The sequence below is a fragment of the Anas platyrhynchos genome, chromosome 3, assembly GCF_047663525.1.
Source record: "Anas platyrhynchos isolate ZD024472 breed Pekin duck chromosome 3, IASCAAS_PekinDuck_T2T, whole genome shotgun sequence".
Classification (NCBI taxonomy): domain Eukaryota; kingdom Metazoa; phylum Chordata; class Aves; order Anseriformes; family Anatidae; genus Anas; species Anas platyrhynchos.
In genome coordinates, this window is record NC_092589.1 from 106209226 (window position 1) to 106222141 (window position 12916).

A 12916-nucleotide genomic window follows, 5' to 3' on the forward strand; every position below is an offset into this window, starting at 1 on the left:
CTCTGCAAGGCTCATATTTTCTCTCTCTCTGGGCTGCTCCTCTGCATGTATTATTGGCAGGGAATCACTTCCATTTTCTTTTGACCTAGTGAATTCTTTTAAACCAAGGCTGTGGTTTCATGGGCGGTTGATCTGATCTACTGGTTTGTTACTGCCTAAAGGAAAAAAAAATAATCATTATGTTCCCTGTCTCCTTTCTTTCTCCTCCTGATTCTCCACCCTACCAACAGGCTGTACTCCTGGGACAGTTTTGTTCTGCATTAGCAGAATTAAACAGGCTCAGGGAGTGATACAGTGCATGCCACACAGCATAAGTGGGTGAGTGCATGGATAAGAGAAAGAGGGGAACAAAGACCTTATGCTTTTGTCAAAGTATGTCTCATGAAGCTGCAACCTAAGTTTTCCTGTGTTGGACTCCATGCTACACCTGACCTCTTAATTCTTATAGTAATCCTGTAATTGAGGGCAGACCTTATAAAGTGACACGTCTAGCGCCTATTAGTGAACTTGAAAGCAAGGACGTAAGCATATCCAGATGAGCCCAAGAGTGGTGATATACCACAAGTAAAGAAATCCCAGGATCAAACCCACCTACCCAAGACAGGCCTGTTGGGGAAGCAAAAAGTTGGTTCCATGCCAGGAACAAGATCCATGCCCTGAGAGATGTCCTGTTTTGGCTGGGGTGAATCCTTCACTGTGCATTGTGCCTTAGATCTCCATGTGCAAGATGGGGCTGAAGGTAGTTGCCTCTGTCCCAGGCATATTCTGAAGACTAGACATTAATGCCAATGAGATACTGAGATAGGAAACTCGGGGGAGGGGAAGGGAGGGGTGGGGGCAGGGATACAAGAAGTATATTTGAACCACCATCAGTGGCTCAGCTTCTGAGTACCTGACTGTCACATAAAGTATTGTCCTCACTGGCTTTTGGGAGGGGGAAGAAATACCGTCTCCACTTAATAACAGGAAACAAAAGGTCTTGGTAGCCTGAGTAACTTTAGCCACAATTTCCTGAGTCCAATGCCAGGGTCACAGGTACCGTGTCTTTGGTGTGCTCAGTACAAGGACTGAGAGGAAGTGGGGAGCTCAGGGCATACCCCAGTTTGTTAAGAAAAAGTTTCTGGTCTTCAAGCTCATGAAATGGCACTGCTTTGCTAATGGTCACTGATATGGTGGCAGTCTCTAGGGTGTATCATCATGAACCCTGGACCTGGAGAGAAACAACTACCAGAAAGCCCCAGAACATTAAAATTGCATAAGGCTATTTGGATGTGCTGGAAATGGGCAGAGAGTCTGCATGACGCATAGAAACACCAAATGAACATATGTCATCGTGACAGAGCATGGCATATACCAGGGCAGCCTGGCTTTTGTGGGCTAAGTCCAATTGACTAGCAGATTTGCTCTGGGGTCACCACATGATGTTTGTTTGCTTGCTGGTTATGTCCCAGCTAATTTTGCAATGTGAGTCTAAATCCTTCAACCACACATCCAATTCGTAATTTAAGCCTGCATAATTTTATCTCTGCTTGCTTACACCCACTGTCTCCTGGTTTACACAAGCCATTGCTGGTTTCTGTAAGAATTGCTGCATTGATTGATATGTGAAACAGGAAGGTAGGATGTTTTAATGTGGAACGGTATTTAGAGAGATGCAGCATCTGTGCCTAAAGTGAGAGATAGTTACAGGGTTAGACAAGTAGGCCATCAATTACAGCAGACTGAGGTTAGGACCATCTGGCTGTTTGAAACAACACCAGGTGTTTGCAGAAGCAAATTTCCTGTGTTGCAACATAGGAGGAGAGTGGCAAGCAAGAAGCAGCCCTCCAGAGTGAATCTCAGCCATGAAGGAAGCCACTTCTCATTTCCTTTTTTAGTGCTATCTTGTGGGAAAAAAAAGCCACTCGAAGAGAGTGACACACCTCTGTTGCCTGCTCGGTGCCACCAGTGGGGTTCTCAGGGAAGCATTGCAGACCCTCTCCTAGAGAGCTGAGTAGGACTTGTGCCCTTTCCTCGTGGGGCCTGTCCTGATGGGCCCTATCCTGGTGGGCCATGTCCTGTTGGGCCACATTCTGGTGGTCCCCATCCTGGTGAGTCCTGTCCTGGTGGGCCATGTCCTGGTGGGCCGTGTCTCCTTCACCCACGTTTTCCTTCCACTCTACACCAGTATCATGTTTGGTTCCTGGGAGGGCAGCGACACTGAGCTCACCAGCACCTGTCCCCATATATATAGACCATAGGCTGGCCTCTCTGCAGGGCCTGTGGTTGTGCCACCCATCCCACAGACAGGGAGTGTCTGCTCCATCAAACTGGGCAACTTCATGTGCATGCTCTCCATGCTGGCAGCTTAGCATGGTTCTTGGGACTTTGCTGCTGATGGCCACTGCTCTTCTGGTCTTTTCCTCAGGGCAGCAGAACCCAATACAAGGTTCACCATGGCTTTCTGGTTCCCAGCCTCCGTGTGCCTTGCCCATGCAGTTGTAGCCAGCTCTTGGACCCTTGCTGATGGACTTAAGCATTAATGTCTTGGTTTGAGTATCCAGCATCCATAGTCCTCTGGAGGCTGTCCTTGCTGCCTACCCCAATGTACAAGGTGTCTTCAGCCATATGCAGCCCTGCCTCAGTTTCCCTTCCCACCCCCAATTGTCCCCTTCAGCCAAGGGAGTAGCAGCCAGAGCTGGACTGGTTGCTGGCAGAGAGGGTCAGGAAGTGTACCGAGATCACTGTCACCCTTAATCTGCTCAGCATAGGACTGTGCTCTGATAGACATTGTCAACCATTCAGGCCTACTGGGACGTATTCTGTAAAAATCAAGGATTGGTGCATGTGGAAAATATTGTTGAATTACCTATTTGTGCATTGTTAAATTCAAATGTCTCCTGTGCATTTATGCTAGTTCAAACCTTCTCATTTATACTTCATAATATTTAATTGTTATGATTTACATTAAAAAGAGGAGTAAGCCTTAATGCTGAAATTGATCCCGCCTAAACTGGTGTACATAAATTAGGAAACAATCACATCTCCCACTAAAATTGTTCTGACTCTGCTAAACTCCAGCTAGGACTTTACAGAGCCTCTGGCAAGAGGTGATATCCGAGACGTTCCAGGCGAGCCCCAGCTCAGCAGCAGCCTTTTACAACGAGCAGACAAGAGGTTAAAAATTAGGTAAACGCAATCTCAGTAACTGGCAGCAAGACCTTAGATCAGTTTTTCCTAGTTTCTATTTCTATCAGTGAGAAATAGCCCTCACGGGTTTATTTTAAATTTTAATTATTGTACTTTAATTATCTGGTGACAGAGGGAAAAGACTTTGGTTTGGTTATAAATTCCCAACTTAGATGAATTCCTCTATAAAACACTTCATTTAGGAAATACAGCAAAGGTTGCTAAGTGACAACAATGCAGTTATGTGTCAGAGCCCTTCCAAACCCCGACCGCCAAGAAGAAAATGAATAGCTGCGGGCAGCAGCACGTAAGCAGGGTGGGGAGACGAAAGGGCCATGGCTCATGAGCAAGCCTGTGCCAATGTGTTCCCAGCCCCCCTGTTAGGTGCAGGTTAATTTACAGAAGCTCTGAGCACTTCTGGCACCCACTGAATACTGAAAACCTGTGAGGTGTCCAGAGCACTGCTGTCGACATAGTTTTGTGCAAGGGGATAACATGGTATAACCTCAGCCTGGATTTGAAACCATTAGCCAATATACAAATTGGAAGGGCTCACACTGTTTATTAAAATTCAGCTACATGAGTGCTGCCCCATGGATGACATTCTGAAAATGGACTGGTGACATACACGGAGGTAGAGTTTTGGCTAATCTGGATTTCTATAAACTCCCTTTGAAAATAAAACATTTGATGTGGATTACTGCAGATAATACCATCAGCCATTCCTGAAAATAATGCAGTGATTGCAATTTTTACTAAAAATTGACTCTGAGATGGGGTTTCATTAGGCCTGACTCTGTCTGTATGCTCACCCACTTCTCTTTTGTCAGCAGGCTAGGCTGTAGGGTTGTGGTAGGAACAAAATGATTGTGGCACCAATGCTTCCTGCAAAGATTTCACAACAACCTTATTTATTCTTTAAAGCTGCAGGCTTTGCCACACCTAAATCAACCTTCAGCCTAGTAGAGCAACCAGTTTTAGCTAGCAGCAACAATGGAAGGGGGTTGTGCAGAAAAAAAAAAAAAGAAGTATAGTATCACTTATAAAAATGCTGCAAATGACCTTTGCAAGGTCCTCATCTAGGCGCCAGATGAGTGGCTCCATGTGCAGCTCTAGGCTGGCTTTGCGCATATTTTCAGTCCCATGTAAGAGCATTCTTGCTTGTCCCCAGACAACAAAAATTTTGTGGTGAGACAAGTGGAGCTCAGCTCAGCGTAGGCTTAATTTGGGGCTTATCTAAGCTGCAGGCTGATGGCTCTGGCACAGGCCTGCTGCACTACATGAAACATGGACCTTCTCAAGCAATCAGCAGAGCTTTGGTTTTCTGCTTCAAAGCTGAGCACTGGTGCTTGCTGGCTATTCAAGGCTGAAACTTTTGAATCTGAAAAATCCAGCCCTATCTGCCAAATGGCTCCTCTACTTGATCAGGTCTGTGCATGCGTGCAGTAGGTTGGCTGACAGGGGTTAGCTCCATGTTAAAACAGGCCTGGCCAGCTGGAATACAATGCTGGCATAATACAAAACTGCAGAATCATAGCACGGCCAAGGTGGACAGGGACCTGAGGAGGCCCCTGGCCCACTCCCAGCTCCAGTAGGGCCACCCAGAGCAAGGTGCCCAGCACCACATCCAGGTGGCTGGTACCCCAGAATGGTTAAGTACCCCAAGACGAGAGGAGTGGTGTTGGGGATAATTTTGACCCACTGATTGTTGAGTCGATTGTTGTGGCTTTTGGGCCAGGTGACTGGTGCAGGTACAGCCATGGGCAGATGCCTAAGCAGCAGCTCTGCAAGCAATCCTAGGGGACACCGTGCAAACACATGCTTACTCCTGGCTTTTTGCTCTGAAGAACAGGACAGAAAACCTGATGCTGGGATTTGCAGTACCACTGCCTTGCCTTAGGCTTGGCAGGAGAAACCAAAAGGAACAAGAAAGGAAAAACAACACAACTGACTTTGATCTGACTGAGAAATACACTCTGAAAAATAATATGTGAGAAAGGCATCCAAATTTTTCCCTGCTTAAAATTTCCCATTGTCTTTTAAGGAGCAAATATTTTAGTATATATTTTGTTTAGCTGGATTCTTTTGCTATGATGCTCTGTCTATGCTAACTAAATTCTTGTAGTAACGGCTCCACGATGCTGCATTTAAAGATTATAATTCACTTATAGCCCACTGATTAAAAAAAAAAAATGTATAAAAAACAGGTATTAGCTATTATTAAATAAAAATAATTTACAGCTTACTATGGCCACAATGAATGAGACTGACTCACTCATGGGCTTTGGGACATTTTTTCTAGTTTTTGTTTTACGAGACTGTACATGAAGGATGTTAGCTCAGTTGGAGATTTTCTCTTTTACTCTATGCCAAGGTTTTCAGAAGTGACTAATGACTTTGGGTGCCTAACTGGAAACATTGTAATAAGGCCTGAATTTCAGAATGGCAGAGCACCCATCATCTGAAATTTAAGTCCATTTATGGTCTTTTAAATTCAGCTCTCAGGACTGAGATCCTCTAATTCATCAGTACTTCTTGAAAAGCTTGGAAGTTCTGGAAATGTATTAAAATCTAAGATGCAATTTCCTTCTTAAAAACCTCTCCATGCCCAGTTTTCCATGTTCCAATGTGTAGACTCAGAAAAAAAAAAAGTAACTAGCAATTACTGAATGCAATGTGCTTGGATTTTATGATAAAGAATACCTTGTGCTCATTTCCTTACTATGGTGGTGTTTCCCTGCTTTCTGATAAATTGTAATGTCCATAATCTTGTTTTTAAAGAGTGTTTTGTCAGTTTTCTACATCTTCAGTATAAATCAATGAAGTGTTTGGTGCTGTACAAGCTGGCAATTCAGCCTTTGCTTTGGAAAGGTAGAGACAAGTCGGTTGTCTTTATACAGGGAGGAATGATTCACGGGATGTAGCAAGCACAAAAGGTTTGGGATACCTAGGGATGAAAGTCCCTGTAATACTCTTTATTTAATAGACTTCCTGGCGCTATGCTGCCACAACCCACAATTATGTAGTGGACAGGTATTACATTTCACTATCGTTGCCTTTGCAGTTACCGAGTCACATCTTTCTTTGATATCTACTGGTGCAAACTGCCACCAGCTAAATTATGCCATTTGACATCAGGTGGGCTTAGCATTTCAGTGCTCACTGGGAGGTAAAGTCTTCCCCTAGATAACTGGAGAGTTCTGTCTGATTATCTCATAAAATCGGCTATTGCATCAAGAGCAGAATAGGAGGAAGTTAGTCTCTTAAACGGATTGTAACTGGAAGCTTTTACTCTGTCTAGCTGGGCTGTTACCCACAGCTTAGATTAGATCTGATCTTTTTATGCTTCCCTACAGGTTTGCTTTGATTGTCTCCCCATTTTCCAATAAACACTTGAAGATACCACTGGGCAATTATTGAGGCAGTCCCTGGGAACTGTTCCCAGCCGGTCTGATAGGAGGCACGCCGGGTGCAAGGCACTTGCCCTGGATTGATCCCAGATGCACAGGGCACCTAGATAGCCATTCCCAGAAGAGGCTGCAAAGAAACAAGCTAACAAGGGGCATGGGAACAGCCTTGTGACCTCAGTGGAAGGCAGCAATGGGAGACCGAGTGTTCCAACTGGACTGAGAAATGGAGTATGTGTGATTTTGTGAGAGGTGAAGTGTGAAAACAAAGCACTTGCCTAAAGCTAGCAGGGCATCACCGAGCACCCAGTTTTACAGTGAGTGTCACACACAAATGCTGGGAATCCTTTCTCTCTTCCCGATTGACCACTTCACCATCTGGATGGTGAAGTCACCCTTGCTCCAGGCAAGGACAGAAGAGTTCATCTTTGGCATCTTCTACTCTCTTTTTATTAAAGAGTTGTAGTGTATGTTATTTCCTCTGACTGCTGCACCATGTACCACCTTTCTGAACCTAGAGAGCAATCCTACATTCATGCCTGTATCAGCTCCTTACCTTCCCAGCCTCTGTCTTCATGTCACCCAAGTGTGTCCTCTCCTTGGCTGTGGCCAGGTGACCCACCAGCTTTTTGGAGGACACAGTGGAACCAGCAGCCCCTTGCACCTTTTATTGTACCTGCTTATTTTATTTCTTATTCTTCACATGAGCCTGTTCCAAGCTGCAGTGTTAAAAGCCAGCCATACACATGGGAATCCATGAGTGTGCAACCCCAGACATGGTCAGGATCTCCAGGAGATCAATACCCACATCCATCCCTCCTGTTGAGCAGGCCCTCTCCCCCTGAGTGGGCTGTGGAGCCCCAGGGCCACTCAAGAAGAAATCCTCTGAATTGCCAGCCTGGCAGCAGAAGTCATCAGCAAGGTACCCAGGGCAGAATAATGCCCTCTCCCTTTACACAGTGTGTTGAGCTGGAAGGGTTTCAGGAAAGGCAATAGAGGAAGAGGGTGAGGAAACCTGTCTGTTCTGAGCTTCTGCTGCTGCTGAGCAGCAATGTGGCCAGCTGGAGATGTGCCCAAGTGCCCAGAAACTTCTGTTTAGAGTACCTATGGCATTGCTCTTCAGATAAACTGTGTGACTTCTGTTTTTCAATGAGCAGAATAGCAAGACGTATCTCAGACATCAAAGGGCTTGGGACTTGTGAGTTTGCAGGTATAAAATGGAACAGAGTCCAAGAGTTTGGACAACAACATTGCACAGGACAGGGTGAAATCCACACTACTTATACCTGGGCATATGCACTGAGCTAGTGCCTGGAGTGGGTAGGAGAGAGAGGACAAAGAGGGTCTGAGAGACAGCACTGGAGGCAAAACCAAACCCACAGTCTGTTGCCTGGCTCATCACCAAGGAATAAAGTTTACCTAGCTTATAGGGAAATGAAAAGGATATGACCTCTAAACTGGATATTACCCAGAAGCAGGGCTTGCCCTGGCAGTGCAGTGTTTGTAAACTTCTTGCTGTTACAGACACACTGGCAAACCCCAGGGCAGCAAAGTTCCCGAGCTGAGGTGCAGCTGAAGGGAACATGCCTGCCACTGCAATCATGTCCCCTCCTGCAACACTTTTGCTGGCAGAGTGTTTTTGATAACATTTCTGAGTTGTTTCTTGCAGACAGCTCTGGGGGCTGACCTTCATGACACAAACTAAGACTCGCAGATGTTCTCATGTTTACTTGGCTACCAGTTTTAGAGGAATGTCTACATGCCTCCACATGTTGTACAGTGCTGATTGTGTTTTCATGGCATAGGGCCATGTTGGGGGTCACCCTCAGTGCTTTCCTACAATAAAAACTTGTGGAAATGTCAGTCACCCAATCTGTGCCTTCCCTCTGCTTTCAGCAGTCTTCCCTGGCGGGTGGCCATGAGCAGGGTGCAGGTTTGTGGGATGTTCCCGGGAGGTGCCTCAGCTGTGCAGACACAGCACTGCACAGCTCTAGGAGCAGAAATAAAATGTGGAATATCCAAAGCAGCCTAAAGAGGTTAATGATCACATCAATGGGAAACAGTGTCCTCATGCCTCTGATTTCTTTAGTAAATTTCAGTGTAAGTCATAAAATGCATGGATGCCTGCATCCAATATATAAACCACGTTTCTTTCTCATAAAATACACCTAAAGTTAAAATGTATTTTACTCTGAAATTACCTAGGAAAATGTAACTGATATCAAGTCCTGGCAACATAACGAGATACCAGTTTACTGCTGTCAGCACCAGCCAGTCTGGTGAGATACCAGTTTACCAGCAAATCTGGAGGTGGTGGTTCAAATCGATCTCCTTTTGGACCAGAAAATTCAAAAATATTTCTTAGTCTCTGGAAAATACAGTATAATCAAACAGAAATCAGAAATGTACTTTGTTCTCTTTGTAATGCCTGCTGTTTTCTCCTTCTGTGCCTGGAGATTGCTGAAGGTCCGTTTTGCCTCAGTTTCTACCAGCAAGACTGGCCTTCAGGAATCCTAGGTCCCAGAGACTAGGCTGAAAGTCTGGAGCAAGGAAGATGTACCTTTGGTGGGAGAGCATCAGGTCAGGGAATACTTGAGCAACCTGGACATTTGCAAGTCCAAGGACCCTGGTGGGACACACCCAGAGGGCAGTGGTCAGTGGCACAAAGTCTAGTTAGAGGCCAGTAGCAAGTGAAGCACCCCAGGGGTCAATGCTGGGTCCAGTCCTGTTTAACATCTTCATTAATGAGCTGGATGATGGGTAGAGTGCACCCTCGGTAAATTCGTGGATGATATTAAACTGAGTGGTTGATTCACCAGAGGGCTGTGCAGCCATCCAGAGGGACAGTGAGAGCCCAGAGAGGTGGGATGACCAGAATCTCAAAAAGTTCAATGAGGAAAAGTGTGAAGTCCTGCACTTGGGGAGGAGAAACCCCAGGGACCAGGACATGCTGGGGACACCCAGCTGGAAAGCAGCTCTGGAGAAAAGACCTAGGAGTCCTGGTTGCCCAGAGAGGTTTTAGAGTCTCCCTCTTTGGAAATCTTCAAAAGCCACCTGGACGTGGTCCAGGGCAACCTGCTCTAGGTGTCCCTGTTTGAGCAGGGGTTGGACCAGATGACCTTCAAAGGTCATGCCCAACCTGAGCCATTCTGTGATTCTTTGATTCTGTGGTTATATCATTCTGTCATACTGTCATTTTGTCACTCTGTCTGTCCAGCCATGGCTGTTCCTATGAGCAGCACAATGGTATCTGCTAGTCAACCCTGCAGATTTGATGTTCTTGAAATATCTCCCCGAGCTCCATCCTGCCCCAGTGCAGCACCACCTCCTTCAGACACCCCTCTCTGCCATTCAGGCCCCTGTGTCTAATTGAGGCAGCACCCGGTTTTAATAGGAAGTCTGAACAGTATTTTTTTTTTTAGATCCTAAATTGTTTTCAAAGGGCTGGTGCATCATTCTCACCCCCCTCCAGCCCATCCAGTGCTGCTCAAGAAGCAACTGGGACAGTCTTTGCAGCCTCCAGAAGATGGTGCCCTGCTGTTAGGAAACAATGCTGCAAGCAGCAGTCATTCCAGTTCACTGGCACAATGTCACACAAAACGGTTTGTGTCTGTCAGCACATTCCTGGAAGGTCACAGTGAATGATGAATGCTCCTGTGTAGGAGCTGTAGAGTTTTTTTTTTTTTTTTTCCTTTTTTCTTTCTTTCCTTTTTTTTTTTTTTCCATGAATTGCATCACTTGGCGGCCTCTTGGCTTCATTCATTTGACTCCTGTGGTTACAAACCTTTCCCAATTGTTGTGAGCCTGCTTCCTCCACAACCCCTCTGTGGCCAAAGCAGGATATTCATGACTGACTGGCCTGGGGAAGCTGGATAACTTCCAGCTACTTTCCACAGCAGAGTTGCTCACTTCCCTCCCCCCGAGGTCTGAAATATCCTGTGGTTCTGGTTAGCTTTCTCTCCGGATGCACATCAGCTAAAGCATATGCATCATCATGTGATACCCAAGGTTGTTTCGGTGCAGCTAATTGTCACAGAGGCTTTATTTAGATGCCATGTATAAAAAGATGAGTAAAGCACTCCAGTGCGAAGCCAGGAGGATATTAGATTTGATCCTGAATGAAAAGCTGATTTTCACTGGCATGTAGCACTGGAGTTCTCCACTGAGCTTTGCACATATGTCTAAGATGTTTAAATAATTCCAATAAACTATGATGTCATCTTTGCAGCTCCGCTGCCATTTCCTATGATTTGGTTCATGATTTTTTTCCCCCTCTGAGTTATTAATTGCTCATGAAGCTCGTGCAACTGAATGGGGCTCTTCTATTTTTTCACACTCCCCCCTCCCCCCCCATCATTCACAAAACACAGACCTTCTAGTTTTAATTGGGGAAAAACACCTACAGCCAAATTCAGCATTACTTCTCAATGGGAATTTAGCAGCACCTAAGTAGCAGTAGTCACTCAGCACAATCTAACCAGCCACACTGAATGGTATTTTGTTGATGTGGGGAGTGTCTGGATATGGAGGAAGGGTCAGCAAAACCCCTGGCAGAGTAAAATCAAAAGAGGAACACCCACATGTGCAAACAATGTTCATGGGCTTGTTCATGTGGGCAGACATGTCCTTCAGAAGCAGGCAGACACGTTCAGTGGTCAGGGCTGATTAACAAGTACGTGCCTTTTTTTCTTTTTTTATTCCTCCTCCCTTCCCTCCCCCCCCCCCCCCTTTTTTTTATTATTACTATTATTTATTTCTGCTTTTGGTTGCACAAATGCAGCAGGGAAGAGGTTCTGGGAGAGGAGTGCTGGGAGCCCAGCAGTATGTCTGCCCTGAATGGTGCCAGGTCTTGTTCTCTGCCTGAAACCATCTGGCAATGTCCATGCTGTTAAAATCTCTTTGCCTTCAAGACATGGCAGCTGCATCAAATCTGGCTAGCAAGTAGTTCCTGGTCTAGTCTAGCCCTTGCACTATGCAACCTCTCTAGAAGTGCCCAGGAACTGATGGGAGGTTGCTGGCTGTGACACTGGATAGGTTCGGAAATGTTCCTGGCACTGCTGTAAGTATTTATCAGTTCAGATGATGGGGGTCTGTGACTGTGTCCTGGCTCTGCTCAGTCTGCTACTATGGATAGGGCTGGACAGACTCCTGTAGGCTATGCAGGATTCATCTGTAGGCCTGTTCATCTTTATTTTGGATAAAAGAAAACCATTCCTGGGGAGGAGAAACTGGACTGGGACCTGGTGGGAGAGAGAAGATGTAAGGTAGATCCTCGTTGACAAAGATAAAAATGTCTGGAATTTGGTAGGAGCATAAATAAAGCCAGAGAGAAATAAATTCAGAGGCCAGATGACTCCTTAGGAGGCAAAGCTTGTGAACTTAACAAAGTAGGAGATATTTTCCAGAAAGATGCAAGGATCCACATGCTGCCAGATTATTGATACATAGGGAGAAACAGTTGAAACTTCAAGATTTAGTTTTTTTTTTTTTTTTTTTTTTTTTTTTTTTTTTTTCCTCAGCAGCAGCAAATAAGGACATTTTGCAAAAGCTTTGGTGAAGACAAGCAAATTGCAAACTGCTATCTGATAATGGCTACATGTTGCAAGGAGTGAGATGAAAGGAAAAGATCTGTGAAATTTGAGGACATTTCATGCTTTATACATTTCCAGAGATTTCATCAGATCTTTCAAGTTGTCAAAGAAATGTCAGGAAATGAAGAACCAGAGGTTTTATGCAACTTGTGGGGATTTTTTTTTTTTTAAGTTACTTGATTCGGAGAAAGTAATTGGAACTCGTTTGGTTTTACTTCGATTTCATGAAATCCCTTGGTGTAATTATTTCTCGTAGACCAAGGCCTGCATTTACAGGCTTAGATTTATTTGACACTTACCTTTATACAATCCAAGGGCTGTTCCATCTACAGGCACGCAACCAACGTCAAAACCTCCTTTGAGCAAAGGTCATTTCAGATCAAGTGAGCTCTTTGTCAGCATCACTAATAGCTTGATAACAATATGTGGAAGCAGGTTTGCCAAGAGACCTAACAGGATAGAAGTCACTTTTTTCTCTTTCCACTGTAACATTGCTTGGTGCTGCTAAATGGAGTTGCTAGGAGCAACCTTATCCTGTGTGTTTTTGTATCCAGACATGGTGGATTGCCCTGTGTGGGACTTATGAACAGCACAAAGAAATAAGGATGTCTGCAGGGTTTTGGATGGCCTACAATGTGTTGTAGAGGTGTGATGGGGATCCATGCAGTTGTGCCGTAACCAGCTGGAACAGCTCAGTTGTGCCCATACAAGCTTTGCCACATGCCCACACATGGATGCTGGGTTTGTAGT